At 41.3% G+C, this 13,575-nt stretch overlaps 1 non-coding gene across 1 annotated transcript; it reads right to left on the minus strand.

Annotated features, from left to right (window-relative positions):
* Positions 1–13,503: 13,503 nt before the first annotated feature.
* Positions 13,504–13,575, minus strand: TRNAA-CGC (transfer RNA alanine (anticodon CGC)). The gene has a single exon. It is a non-coding gene; the product is annotated as a tRNA-Ala (tRNA).

Genomic DNA, 13,575 nt, shown 5'->3' on the forward strand with positions numbered 1-13,575 from the left:
CGGGCGCCTGTAGTTCCAGCTACTCGGGAGGCTGAGGCCGGAGAATGGCGTGAACCCAGGAGGTGGAGCTTGCAGTGAGCTGAGATCTGGCCACTGCACTCTAGCCTGGGCTACAGAGCGAGACTCCGTCTCAAAAAAAAAAAAAAAAAAAAAAAAAAAAAAAAGATTTAAATCGGCCGGGCGCAACGGCTTATGCCTGCAATCCCAGCACTTTGGGAGGCCGAGGCGGGTGGATCATGAGGTCAGTAAATCGAGACCATCCTGGCTAACATAGTGAAATCCCATCTTTACTAAAAATACAAAAAATTAGCCTGGCCTGGTGGCGGGCACCTGTAGTCCCAGCAACTCGGGAGGCTGAGGCAGGAGAATGGCGTGAACCCGGGAGGAGGAGCTTGCAGTGAGCGGTGATCGCGCCACTGCAATTTGCGTAGTGCTTACGGCTCAGGCCTGTAATCCCACAACTTTGGGAGGCAGAAGCAGGGGTATCACCTGAGGATAAGACGCTTAGCCAACATTGTGAAATCTGTCTCTACTAAAAATACAAAAATTAGCTAGGTGTGGTGGCACATGCCTGTAATTCCAGCTATTCAGTAGGCTGAGGTACAAAAATCACTTGAACCCAGGAGGCGGAGGTTGCAGTGAGCTGAGATTGCATCATTATGTCCCAGCCTGGGCAACAGAGTGAGACTTTGTTTCAAGAAAGAAAGTAGACTGAGTATAGCAGATTACCCTCCATTGTGGGGATGGGCCTCACCCAATCAGCTGACTTGAAAGAAAAGGGAAACCGAGGACAGAATTATACCTCCAAGTTGCCTCCAGACTCAAGATACAACATTTGTTAACTATCGGCATGATGTAACAAATCCTAAAAGCAAGACCTTGACAATTTCTTAAAAAGGAATCCATGCACTGCACTGATTTGGGAAATATAAGTTTAAATCATTGTTTCTTTTTAATAGATGGTTGACTACTCTTTGGTAAGAGAGGAAGGATGGCCTCCCTTTAGCACAATCACTTTAAATAATTGTATGGGATAGCCATAATTCCCTATCTGGGAGAGCAAAAAGCAAGACCTTAGAGTGCACTGAGAATACTGATGATGTGAGTTGTTTCAAGAATCAAGAAGGGAATTTCTGGTGGATATATTTTGAGGTGCATTCATTCCATGGTGTAGGCATTCTTGTCTTGTCGTAAAAGCTGCCACCGAGACTTTGGTGCCAGAATTATCTTTGAAAAATATATATCACATCATGTCACATATGTATCAATAGGTTCATATTGTGCCATCATGTCAGGAAAACAGTCTTAGCTACTGAAAAGAAAGTTCCCCTGAACTGGAAGGGCAAGGGAGAGAGGGATGCCACTAGGAGTAGATTGAAATAATATCTCAACAATAAGGAGTCAATCATATAAAGATAAGGAAATGGAACATTCCATGGAGAAAGAAGAGATAAGGTAACAAGTTCTCTGGTAGAAACTAACTTAGTTGGTTCAAAAATGATAAAAAAGGAAAGTGTGATTGAAGTTTGATAAATGACTCTAGAGGCTAGACTTTGTAGAACTTTGTAAAGGCAAATAAGAGTTGGAATTTTATGCTAAAAGTAGTGAAATGGAGGGTGCTACTTTGATTGTTTACCTAACATTCAGTCCTTCTTCCTTATCTTGTAAAAATTTAATTTTTTTCAGAGGGCGATGTGCCTCATCACAGGGGATGAATCATAGTGTAATTAAGGCATGGTTCTTTTTTTTTTTTTATGTTTTTTTTTTTTAATTTATTTATTATTATTATACTTTAAGTTGTAGGGTACATGTGCATAACGTGCAGGTTTGTTACATATGTATGGCATGGTTCTTAACCTTAACAGAACCAATCCTCTCTCTTTACAAGTTTTTTGCAGCACATTCTTTAATATCCTGAAATAAAAGTGATAGTTAATTTAAACTAGACACAGATACAATTTTCCTTTCAAATTCATAAGACTCCTTAACTGGTATACATATGAGAAATAAAAGGATAGTAATTCAAAACAGGTAAGAAGACAACATATATTTCCTTATGGAAATGATTAGGAATGACAATCTTTTTAATACTCTCAGCAAAATAAATAAATGACTATTTTAGAAAACACGATACAGTCAAGTTCTTCTACCTCTCAAAAGAATTAGTTTGAATAAAACAGTAATGAAGGCACAGGTATGTAGTGTTGGATGTTTAAAGCCAAGAGCCATGCTTGCCTTGACAAACTGATTTGTTAATATGGTAAACTTTTTTTTTTTGAACAAAATTTTTTGAAAACAATTTTGAAAACAATTTTTTTGAACAAAGCAATTGTTCAGAAATAAAGAACTTTGTATTTATACAGAAAACAAAGGTTCGGAAACTATAAACAGGTTAGTTGTTTGTTTGTTTTCTTACCTACATGAATTTTCAAGAAACCATATAAAAGTCTTGCAGAATGTACAGCAATTTTTCTGTTATGAGGAATTGCTGCATTTATTTGTAAGATACTCTTACCCCTTTAAATTAGATGCCTGTAGCAGCCACTAGTCTCTGTGAAAACCAACCCCTCTAAAAATGTCCAAGTGGAACTGTCCTGAGAAACGCTTATTCAGTCATTGTCATCTATTTCTTTTTTATAGCAATTGATTTAGAAATGAGTATGAGACACTGTTGTGGCTGATGCAATGTAAGTACAGCCTTCCTGAGAGGTTTCTGGGACAAGTATTTATCTTGTTAGAGGACAAATGTGCTAAGGGAGAATGTTCTTTGCTTTTGCCTTTACTTTCTTGCTTCAGAAACACTACTTTGAAGACAAAACACAGTGTTTGGAGCTGCTGTGATCATGAAAGAGACACTCTTGACACTTAAGGACGACAGAATGAAAATGTCGCTGGAATAAGAGGGTCCTGATCCAGATCCCAAGAAAGGGTTCTTGGATCTCACCCAGGAATGACTTCAAGATGAGTCATGGAGCACAGTGAAAGAGGCAAGTTTATTAGAAACTATTCCATTACAGAGTAGGGTGTCAGAAAGCAGGAGGAGGAACATACTATCCTTTGTTAGTTTCTTCACTTATAAGAAACTATGAGGGGCAGGGCGTGGTGGCTCATGCCTGTAATCCTAACACTTTGGGAGGCTGAGGCGGGCAGATCACCTGAGGTCAGGAGTTCGAGACCAGCCTGACCAATATGGCAAAACCCCGTCTCTACTAAAAATACAAAAATTAGCCAGGCTTGGTGGTGTGCACCTGTATCCCAGCTACTCAGGAGGCTGAGACAGGAGAATTGCTTGAACCTAGGAGGCGGAGGTTGCAGTGAACCGAGATCGTACCACTGCACTCCAGCCTGGGCGACAAAGTGAGACTCCTCAAAAAAAAAAAAAAAAAAAAAAAAGAAAGAAAAAAGAAAACACAAAAAACTATGAGGAGTTATAATTAAACTTGTAATATGTAGATGTGCTCACCAAAGTTAGGGGCTACTGTTTCTATCAATGACCCTTCAACTCATTAAGCCTGCTCATTAACATTATCTTTCAGTAAAGTGGGCTGCACTTTTAGGACATCTCGACATTCTGCAGGCTTGGTGGGAGGTGTTCTGTATGACCATAAATATTCTGCAATTACAATTGGTGGTCAGATTAGAATGTGACTATTTTCAGATCATGAGTATTAACCTTATAGATAACTTGTAAGTGTCTCGCTATTTCATTCTGGTCATGTTTTATTAAACCAGAGGCCTAGTAAGCAGGGGTTCCTCTAACAGAAAGATTCGAGAAGTCTGGGTCCTTGATGATGTTGTTAAGGTGCTTTGTCAACCCTTCCTTCTGACCTCTTGCTATGTGGTACTAATAAACCGTTCTCATTTAAATGACTGATGGTCAGGTTTTCTGTCAATAGAAGCAAACATATGCTAATTGAAACAGAATTTGAGGTAGGAAATGATATGTAATATATGTATATTTAAATTTATTATTATTATTATTAATTGTGAGACAGTCTCTCTCTCTGTTGCCCAGGCTGAAGTTCAGGTCTCAGCTCACTGCAACCTCTGCCTCCCTGGTTCAAGCGATTCTCCTGCCTCAGTCTCCCAAGTAGCTGGGATTACAGGCCCATGCCACCATGCCTGGCTAATTTTTTTCTTTCTTTTTTTTTTTTTTTTTTTGAGACTGAGTTTTGTTCTTCTTGCCCAGGCTGAAGTGCAATGGCGGAATCTCGGCTCACTGCAACCTCCACCTCCTGGGTTCAAGCAATTCTCCTGCATCAGCCTCCTGAGTAGCTGGGATTACAGGCGCCCACGACCACGCCTGGGAAATTTTTTGAGCCAGAATGTAAGCTCATTGAGTGGAGGGAATTTGTCTTTGTTCACTATTGTATCTACAGTTTCTAGATGAGTACCGGCAACTACATAGTGCTTAGGCAACATTTATTGAGTGAATATTTTTGGCTTAGGTAGTTTAAAGTGGAAGAGAGGTGTGGGTGGATTCCAGATACACTTTTGACATAAAATAGATGTGATGTTCTGTTGGACAGCAGAGAAAAGATAACACTCAGCTGTGAAGTGGCCTCAGTCTAGAGAATACCTGCACTCCCTGTGGCTAATGCAGACAGCTCAAAATTTAACAGGGTCCAGAGGCCATGGTCCAGGTGAGGGAACAGTCATTACACTCTGGGTTCTCAGAAAACACGACCCGTGACAAACATTCTGCTTTGCAACCCTGGACCAGAGTAGTTCTCGTAACCAGGGCCAAGATAAACTAGCAAGAAATCCGCAGTCAACCACCTAGAAACATCCAATCAACAAGACTTGTAGTTTTGGGCTTAAAAGTCACCGAATCAGGGCTCAGCTGCCTTGTCCAATCAGAGCTCAGCTGTATCAACCAATTGGAACTAAGCAAGTTTGAATCCCTCATTTGCTTGAGTGAACCTGATTGAGAATAAACACTGGGAAGACTGAATTTTCCCAGTCTCTACATTGTTTCTCAGAAAATAAAAGCTGTCCCTTTGGCCTCCACAGATCTCATGCCTGCTTGACATCTCCACATGAATATCTAATCAGCATCTCTAACTCAATATGTTCAAAACTAAAGCCTTGTTTTTTCTTTACCTCCAAACTTCTTCCCTTCACTCTTTCTTATCTTAGTAAATAAGCACTCCTCTCTAATTAGTTGCTAAACTCTTAACCTGTGTTAACTGAAGGCTATGAGATCTGCAGAGGCCTAAGAGGAGAGCTTCTCATGCACTCATATGGACTAGGCGCGTCATTAGTTTTGGGGTTTTTTTGTTGTTGTTGTTGTTGTTGTTGTTGTTGTTTGAGATGGAGTCTTGCTTTGTCGCCCAGACTGGAGTGGAGCCATCTCGGCTTAGTGCAACCTCCGCCTCCCAGATTCAAGCGATTCTCCTGCCTCAGCCTCCCAAGTAGCTGGGATTACAGGCGTGTGCCACCACACCCGGCTAATTTTTTGTATTTTCAGTACAGACGGGGTTTCACCGTGTTAACCAGGATGGTCTCGATCTCCTGACCCCGTGATCCGCCAGCCTCAGCCTCCCAAAGTGCTGGGATTACAGGCGTGAGCTACCGCACCCAGCCCGCATCATTAGTTTTAACCAGGATTGAGGTCCTTACCGAAAAAGGCCATCACAAGGACGGAAGGGAAATTGACTTATGAATATGTACTATAAGTTAGAAGAATTTCTGGAGATGCAAACTAGATTAAATGAGTGGGAAAGTAGTGTATGGTTTTGAGAGATAGTAAAGGGTAGCATTGAGCATCCTTGGTGGTTAATTAGATATGTGTGGGAGGAAGGCAGCAAGGTGCCTGTGGAATAATACAGTGGCAATGTGCTGTAGGCTACATGGACTTAACACTTATGAGGGTGGTAGAGACTAAAGATATATATATTTAAGAAATAGCAGCGTACAGAGGATATGCAGAGCAAGTATAATATATAAGAATGCTTAGAAAGAATGTGTAGAGCATGAAGAAAGTATTCCTACATTTGAACTATAAACAATACTCACATTTGACAACAACAACAGAAGTTTTACAAATAACTTATGTGAAATCAATGCAATATATTGTATTGGAAAGACAAGGCTCTTTCAAAGCAAGAATCATTTATGTCAAATGATAAAATGAGTTTAGTAAAGTGAAGGCTAGTAAGTTCATTAGATTTAGAGACATGGGAATCATTGGTGACTCTGATAAGAGTCATTTCACTGCAAGTCTAAGAATCAAATTTATATTCAGAAAATTGAGAAATGAGAGTAAGATGAGGAATGGAGACACAGAGTAAAAATATTCATTTCAAGAAATGTGACTGGAATTGGAAGGAAAGAGAAATTGTGGTGGTTGCCGAAGAACGTGGAGCCAGGGGAGATTTTTAATATGAAGAGACTTGAACTATTTTAAATAGTAATAAAAAGAAACCAGCAGAGGACAGGGTGAAGATAGAGACAGCAGGAATAATTGACAGCACAAATTCCCTGTGAATGCAGGACAAGATGGCCTGAGGACCTTTTAAGAACTAGCTGTGGACACTTTAAGCTCTCACCACTAAAAGTATAGCATAGAGACCAGCAGCATCAGCATCAGTTGAGAGCTAGTTATAAATGTAGAAGCTCAGCTGGGTGCGGTGGCTCACACCTGTAATCCCAGCACTTTGGGAGGCTGAGATGGGTGGATCATGAGATCAGGAGTTCAAGACCAGCCTGGCCAAGATGCAGAAACCCTGTCTCTGCTAAAAACACAAAAATTAGCTGGGCATGGTGGCACGCGCCTGTAATCCCAGCTAGAGGCTGAGGCAGGAGAATCGCTTGAACCTGGGGAGCAGAGGTTGCAGTGAGCCGAGATTGTGCCACTGCACTCCAGCCTGGGTGACAGAGCAAGGCTCCATCTCTAAATGAATGAATGAATGAATGAATAAATAAATAAATAAATAAACAAACAAATAAAACATAGAACCTCAGGGGTTACCCCAGACATATGGAATTTTCATCTTAATAAAATTCACAGGTGATGCTGTATAAACATTAAAGCTTGGGTAGCACTGATACAAGGGATATTTATTCTATTTTAGCAGACAGAAATGAAAAAAAAAAGGATGTATACAAATATAGGTACATTTATAAGTTAATGAAGGAAGTTAAGATGGTTTTCATTTGATGGCATTTTTAAGTTTGAAGTAGGAGGCAAAGTCATCAGCTGAAGGTATAGAAAGCAGGATTAAATATCTTGAGGAAGTGAAGCCTTTTTGAAGTAGCTACTATGAATCCTATTAGGGAAATGCAAGTGAGTGGGGTAGCATTGAAGGGAACAAGTAAGTCACCTCTCATCTCTGTACTTAGTTTCCTGGCCTCTAAAATGAAAGGTTGGAATGAACTTTCCAAAAGTCCCATCTGGACCCAAAGTAACAAAGGCCATAATTATTTCACTAATCTTGCTCTTTCTTTCCTCTCTGAAGATGATACCAAGTTGAGTTCCTATGCAGGAGGAGATGGTGAGTACAGAACTGCCCCTTGGACCCACCCCTAGAAGAGTGTGCAGCAGTCACCTGGCCTCTGCTTTTATTTCAAATAGGTGGGGTAGGAGTAACAGCAGCATGAGCATTCCAGGCCTTGTGGTGGGTGGGAAGGCAGGGGAGGTTGTGGGCATAGGCGTCCTGGACTGGAAGGCCTACTCCTTATTTAGGGTGGTACTAATCTTCACCGTGGTGTGATATTCTCTAAGACCACCCAACAGTCTGTGTGGAGTGAATAAGAGCCATATGGAATCATCTACAGTTGGAACTCTGAGGGAGGATGTTCACTATGAAACAAAGGAGTATGAGGACATTGCTGAAATGTGGTTGAAGGGAAAGAACAAGGAATCTAAGCTGGATATGGAAGGAAGAAAAGGTGGGAACATAAGAATCCACAGAGAGAAAAAAAATGTTAAGGAAATTGAAGTTGCATTTCAGTAGATAAACGGAAGTTGAGAAAGTAACTGGATGAGGTTGCCAGAAAAGAGAGTAGATTAGGGATACTATGGTAGGCAGACTAATGCCCTCCCACCCTCCACAAAGATGTCCATGTCCTAATTCCTAAACTTGTGAACATGATACCTTACATGACAAAGGGGACGTTGCAGGTTGATTAATTTAAGGGCCTTGAGATGGAGCATTTATTCTGGATTATTTGGATAGGCACAATGTAATCACAATGGTCCTTATGAGTGAAAGAGGGAGGCATGAGGGTCAGAGTCAGAGATTGGAAGTTTGAAGATGGAGGAAGGAGCCATGATCCAAGCAATCCAGGCAGACTCTAAAGCTAGAAAAGACAAGGGAACTAATTCTTCCCTAGAGACTCTACAGGAAATATAGCCCTGTTGACACCCTTATACTAGCCCAGTGAAACCCATTTCAGACTTCTGAACTCCAGAGATGTAATATAGTCAATTTGTGTTGTTTTAAGTCATTATATTTGGGGCAGTTACAGGGAAATAATGCAGATAGTAGTAATATTAATAATAATAGCAGCTAACATTTGTTGAGCATATATATTGTTCTAAGATGTTGTCACAAGTCCTTCTATAAGTTTTAACTTAATTTATTCTTTTTTATGTTTTTGTGTTTTGTTTGTTTGTTTGTTTGTTTTGAGATGAAGTCTCACTCTTGTCCCCCAGGCTGGAGTGCGATGGCGCAATCTAGGCTCACTGCAACCGCTGCCTCCAAGGTTCAAGCGATTCTCCTGCCTCGGCCTCCCTGAGTAGCTGGGATTACAGGTGCCTGCCACCATGCCCAGCTAATTTTTGTGTTTTTAGTAGAGAGAGGGTTTCACCATGTTGGCCAGGCTGGTCTAGAACTTCTGACCTCAGGTGATCCACCAGCCTCGGCCTTCCAAAGTGGTGGGATTACAGGCGTAAGCCACTGCGCCCAGCCCCCATTTTTTTTTTTTTTTTTTTGGCGATGGAGTTTTGCTCTTGTTGCCCAGATTGGAGTACACTGGTGCGATCTCAGCTCACTGCAACCTCTGCCTCCCAGGTTCAAGCGATTCTCCTGCCTCAGCCTCACAAGTAGCTGGGATTACAGGAATGCAGCACCATGCCTGGCTAATTTTGTATTTTTAGTAGAGACAGGGTTTCTCCATGTTGGTCAGCCTGATCTCAAACTCCCGACCTCAGGTGATCCACCAGCCTCAGCCTCCAAAGTGCTGGGATTACAGGCGTGAGCCACCATACCCAGCCAATTGATTCTTATATATTTAATTTTCATTGAGTTCTTACCATAGTCAGTTATTAATAATTAGAAACTATTAAATGTATTATTTTATTTAAAATTCACAAAGTCCTGTGAGTTGGCATCATTTTCTCCTCATTTTACAGATGATAAAACTGAAGTTTAAATCAATTAAATGGTCTGCCTTATATCTCACAGTAGTAGAAAAGCTGAGATTTAAACATGAGTATTCTCATTCCAGAGTCTGTGTTCTTATAAACTACTCTATACTAGATTATATTATTTTGGCATAATATTGATGGATTTATTCTTTTGGCATAATACTGATACATGACAATGTCCAGAGCATGGCCATGTGTGCAAGTGACTAAATAGAGTGGAAATAAAGATTACTGGGAAAAGAGAGAAGAAAGGAATGAGAAGCTGGGGTGCTGGATGATCTGTCCACATGGACCCTGAAGTCACCAAGGGCGAGTGGAAGAAACCAGGCACCAGGTCTTCGTTAAATTAGGAAGAGTTTTCTTGCTGAGAAATGTGAGATTGTGTTTTTTTGGGTTTTTTTGGTTTTTTTGGATGAAGTTTCGCTTTTGTTGCCCAGGCTAGAGTACAATGGTGCAAGCTCGGCTCACCCCAGCCTCCACCTCCCGGATTCAAGCGATTCTCCCACCTCAGCCTCTGGAGTAGCTGGGATTACAGGCATGCACCACCATGCCCAGCTAATTTTGTATTTTTAGTAGAGATAGGAGTTCTCTATGTTGGTCAGGCTGGTCTGGAACTCCTGACCTCAGATGATCCACCCACCTTGTCCTCCCAAAGTGCTGGGATTACAAGTGTGAGCCACCGCACCGGCCGAGATTGTGTTTCATAAAGCAAAGCCTCCCAGAAACAGGGTTTTTCTTAAGGGAGAGTGGTTGTTCTAATTTTTTTTTTTTTAGAAATGAAGTCTACCTATACTGCCCAGACTAGACTTGAACTCCTGGCTCCAAGCAACCCTCCTCCTCGGCCTCCCAAAGCATTGGGATTATAGGCATGAACCACACTGCAGGTGGCCAGAATAGGACTTTTTGTTTTTGTTTTTATTTTGAGACAGGGTCTCACTCTGTTGCCTAGGCTGGAATGCAGTGGTGTAATCACAGCTCATTGCAGCCTTCACCTCCCCAGGCTCAGGCCGTCTTCCCACTTGGGCCTTCCAAGTAGCTGGAATTATAGGCACATGCCACCACATCTGGCTAATTTTTGTATGTTTTTTGTAGAGACAGGGTTTCACCATGTTGTTGCCCAGGCAAGTCTGAAATTTCTGGGCTCAAACGATCTGCCCGCCTTGGCCTTTCAAAGTGCTAGGCATGAGCCACTGTGCCCAACCCAGAACAGGGTTTTTAAAATGCAGATAGAAGTCCGGGCGCGGTGGCTCACTCCTGTAATCCCAGCACTTTGGACGGCCGAGGCAGACGGATCACAAGGTCAGGAGTTTGAGAACAGCCTTGCCAATGTGGTGAAACCCCATCTGTACTAAAAATACAAAAAAATTACCCAGGCATGGTGGCAGGCACCTGTAGTCCCAGCTACTTGGGAGGCTGAAGCAGGAGAATCGCTTGAACCTGGAAGGCGGAGGTTGCAGTGAGCTGGATGTTGCACTCTAGCCTGGCAACAGAGTGAGACTCTGTCTCAAAATATAAATAAAAGCCGGGCGCGGTGGCTCAAGCCTGTAATCCTAGCACTTCGGGAGGCCGAGACGGGCGGATTACGAGGTCAGGATATCGAGACCATCCTGGCTAACATGGCGAAACCCCGTCTCTACTAAAAATACAAAAAACTAGCCGGGCGAGGTGGCGGGCGCCTGTAGTCCCAGCTACTCGGGAGGCTGAGGCAGGAGAATTGCGTGAACCCGGGAGGCGGAGCTTGCAGCGAGCTGAGATCCGGCCACTGCACTCCAGCCTGGGCTACAGAGCGAGACTCCGTCTCAAAACAATAAATAAATAAATAAATAAATAAATAAATAAATAAATAAATAAAATAAAATAAAATAAAACGAAATGCAATGATTTGGAAACTGGAATGTGGCCTCAGAAGGAACTAACCTATTTCCTGATTCTGAGATTGGAGAATGTGTAGTTTCTAATTTAAATAGCAATGCATTAGGGAGATCTAGGTTTAAGTTAATGCAGGAACATTTGTATGAGTAGTTAAGGATTGTGGTTGTTAACATGGAAATGTGAGATACAAAGAGTGGAGTTGAAATATGCAAAGAGACAAATTGCAAGTCTACATCATTGAAACAGAAGAACAGAGGGTTATGGAGATGAAGGTATAGGTGGAGAATTAGAGGGACATATATCCAGAGTGGTAACTGGGATAGCAGGAATATGAGACAGTAAGTTTAGCGAATCAAATGTTTTCCAAGTAAATTAAATATTTCCCACAGCCCAAAAGATCCCATTGGAAGTAGAAAACTGAGTGGGAATGAGGTTAATTGAGAAATTAAGAGATTGAGACAGGTAGCTTCATCCTTGATGTAGATCTTGTTGGATATCAATCTCTTGGAAAAAGTCAGCAGTAACTACAGTTCAGGCCCCTGGGAAAGTTCCAGCCTCTGACTACTCTTATTCTGTTTCCTAAAGAATGGTCGTAGGACAGGTCTTCACGTTCTGAAATTTATTTCTCAGTGAAAGTCCCCACCAAAATTCATCTGGACTCTTCCAGTAATATCTGAACTAGTCTTTTTTTCATCTTATTTCACCACCATTCCCAATCCATTTTCCACATTATTTATGGAATTAACTTGGTAAAATTCCAGTCTGATTGTAATCCTCCACCTCCCAGATTCAAATGATTCTCCTGCCTCAGCCTCCCAAGTAGCTGGGACTACAGGTGCCCGCCACCATGCCCGGCTAATTTTTTTGTAATGTTTCCTTATTATTGTGATCCTTGCGTTTATAATGTTTTATTAATTCCTGTTACAATGTTTCATTGTAATTTTTCACTATTATTGTGTCCTCTCGTTTATAATGTTTCATTATTTCCTCTTATAATGTTTCATTGTAATATTTCACTATTATTGTGATTGTCTCTTGTTTATCATGTTTCATTATTTCCTCTTATAATGTTTCATTGTAATATTTCACTATTATTGTGATCCTCTCTTGTTTATCATGTTTAATTATTTCCTCTTAACAATGGCAGAGAAATACACGTTGGCATTTTTGGTGTATCTTTAAATGTGAACTGAAGCAATAGCGCAAATTTACTATCAATATTCCAAAGCACTCAAATGAATCAAGGAATGAACATAAGTGCAATGTAGAAATAACATAAACCTAAAAACTCATTTACTTACAGTTGCCCAGAATGCAACCTCAGCGGGGTTCTCAGTGTTGTCAGGAAATCTGTTATGATTTTCTTTTTTGCCCAGGCTGGAGTGCAGTGGTGCGATTTTGGCTCACTTCAACCTTTCCCTACCAGGTTCAAGCGATTCTACTTCCTCAGTCTCCCGAGTAGCTGGGATTACAGGCATGAGCCACGGCGTTCCACCTGTTGTGAGTTTCTAACCAACTCTGCCTTCCATTTCCACAGGCTATTTCTAACCTTTACTACTTTCTCAGATGTCCCAAATGTTTTATGACCAGGTCTCCCACACAAAAACCTTGAAAAGCTGCAGTGAGAAAATGGTTACCAGGTTAGTAACTATAGGACAAGATCTACATTATCTTAAGGTGCTAGAGTGGACCTTAAGTTGAAAGCAACTCCCACCTGAATACTAAAACTAAAAAAAAGCATGCTACTTTCCTCTTCTCCATCCTACTCCACTTTCCCCACCTCCCAAAAAAACTATGATACGGAGACATATTACATTTTACTGATTGTTTTTCACTGGAGACTGGGAATGGATTAAGGTCGACATATTACATTTTACTGATTGTTTTTCACTGGAGACTGAGAATGGATTAGGGTCTCATTTAGTGGATCTTAAAATAGTCTTGAATATTCAGCTGTATTCCCTCTTTCTGGATGCATTTATAAGAATAGTACATTTCTGAATTGTCCCTCTGACTTTGTACTACTCACCACATAATAAAACATCTTGGAAGTTTCCAGGAAACAGGAATATGGCCTGTGGCTAGTCAACCAGATAGAAGAGAAGAAAACAGAAAGACAGGGAATTGATGGATTTAAAGGAAATGATAATGGCAAACATGTGAAAGGACTAAAATCGTTTCTTTTCTTTTCTTTTTTTTTCCCCTTATATTCTATGCCAGAGGCTGAATTAAACAAAAGCTAATGTAAATAATCGCCTTGGAGATGCCGGGGATCGAACCCGGGGCCTCATACATGCGAAGCATGCGCTCTACCACTGAGCTACATCCCC

Source organism: Macaca thibetana, chromosome 4, assembly GCF_024542745.1.
Source record: "Macaca thibetana thibetana isolate TM-01 chromosome 4, ASM2454274v1, whole genome shotgun sequence".
NCBI classification, from domain to species: Eukaryota; Metazoa; Chordata; class Mammalia; order Primates; family Cercopithecidae; genus Macaca; species Macaca thibetana.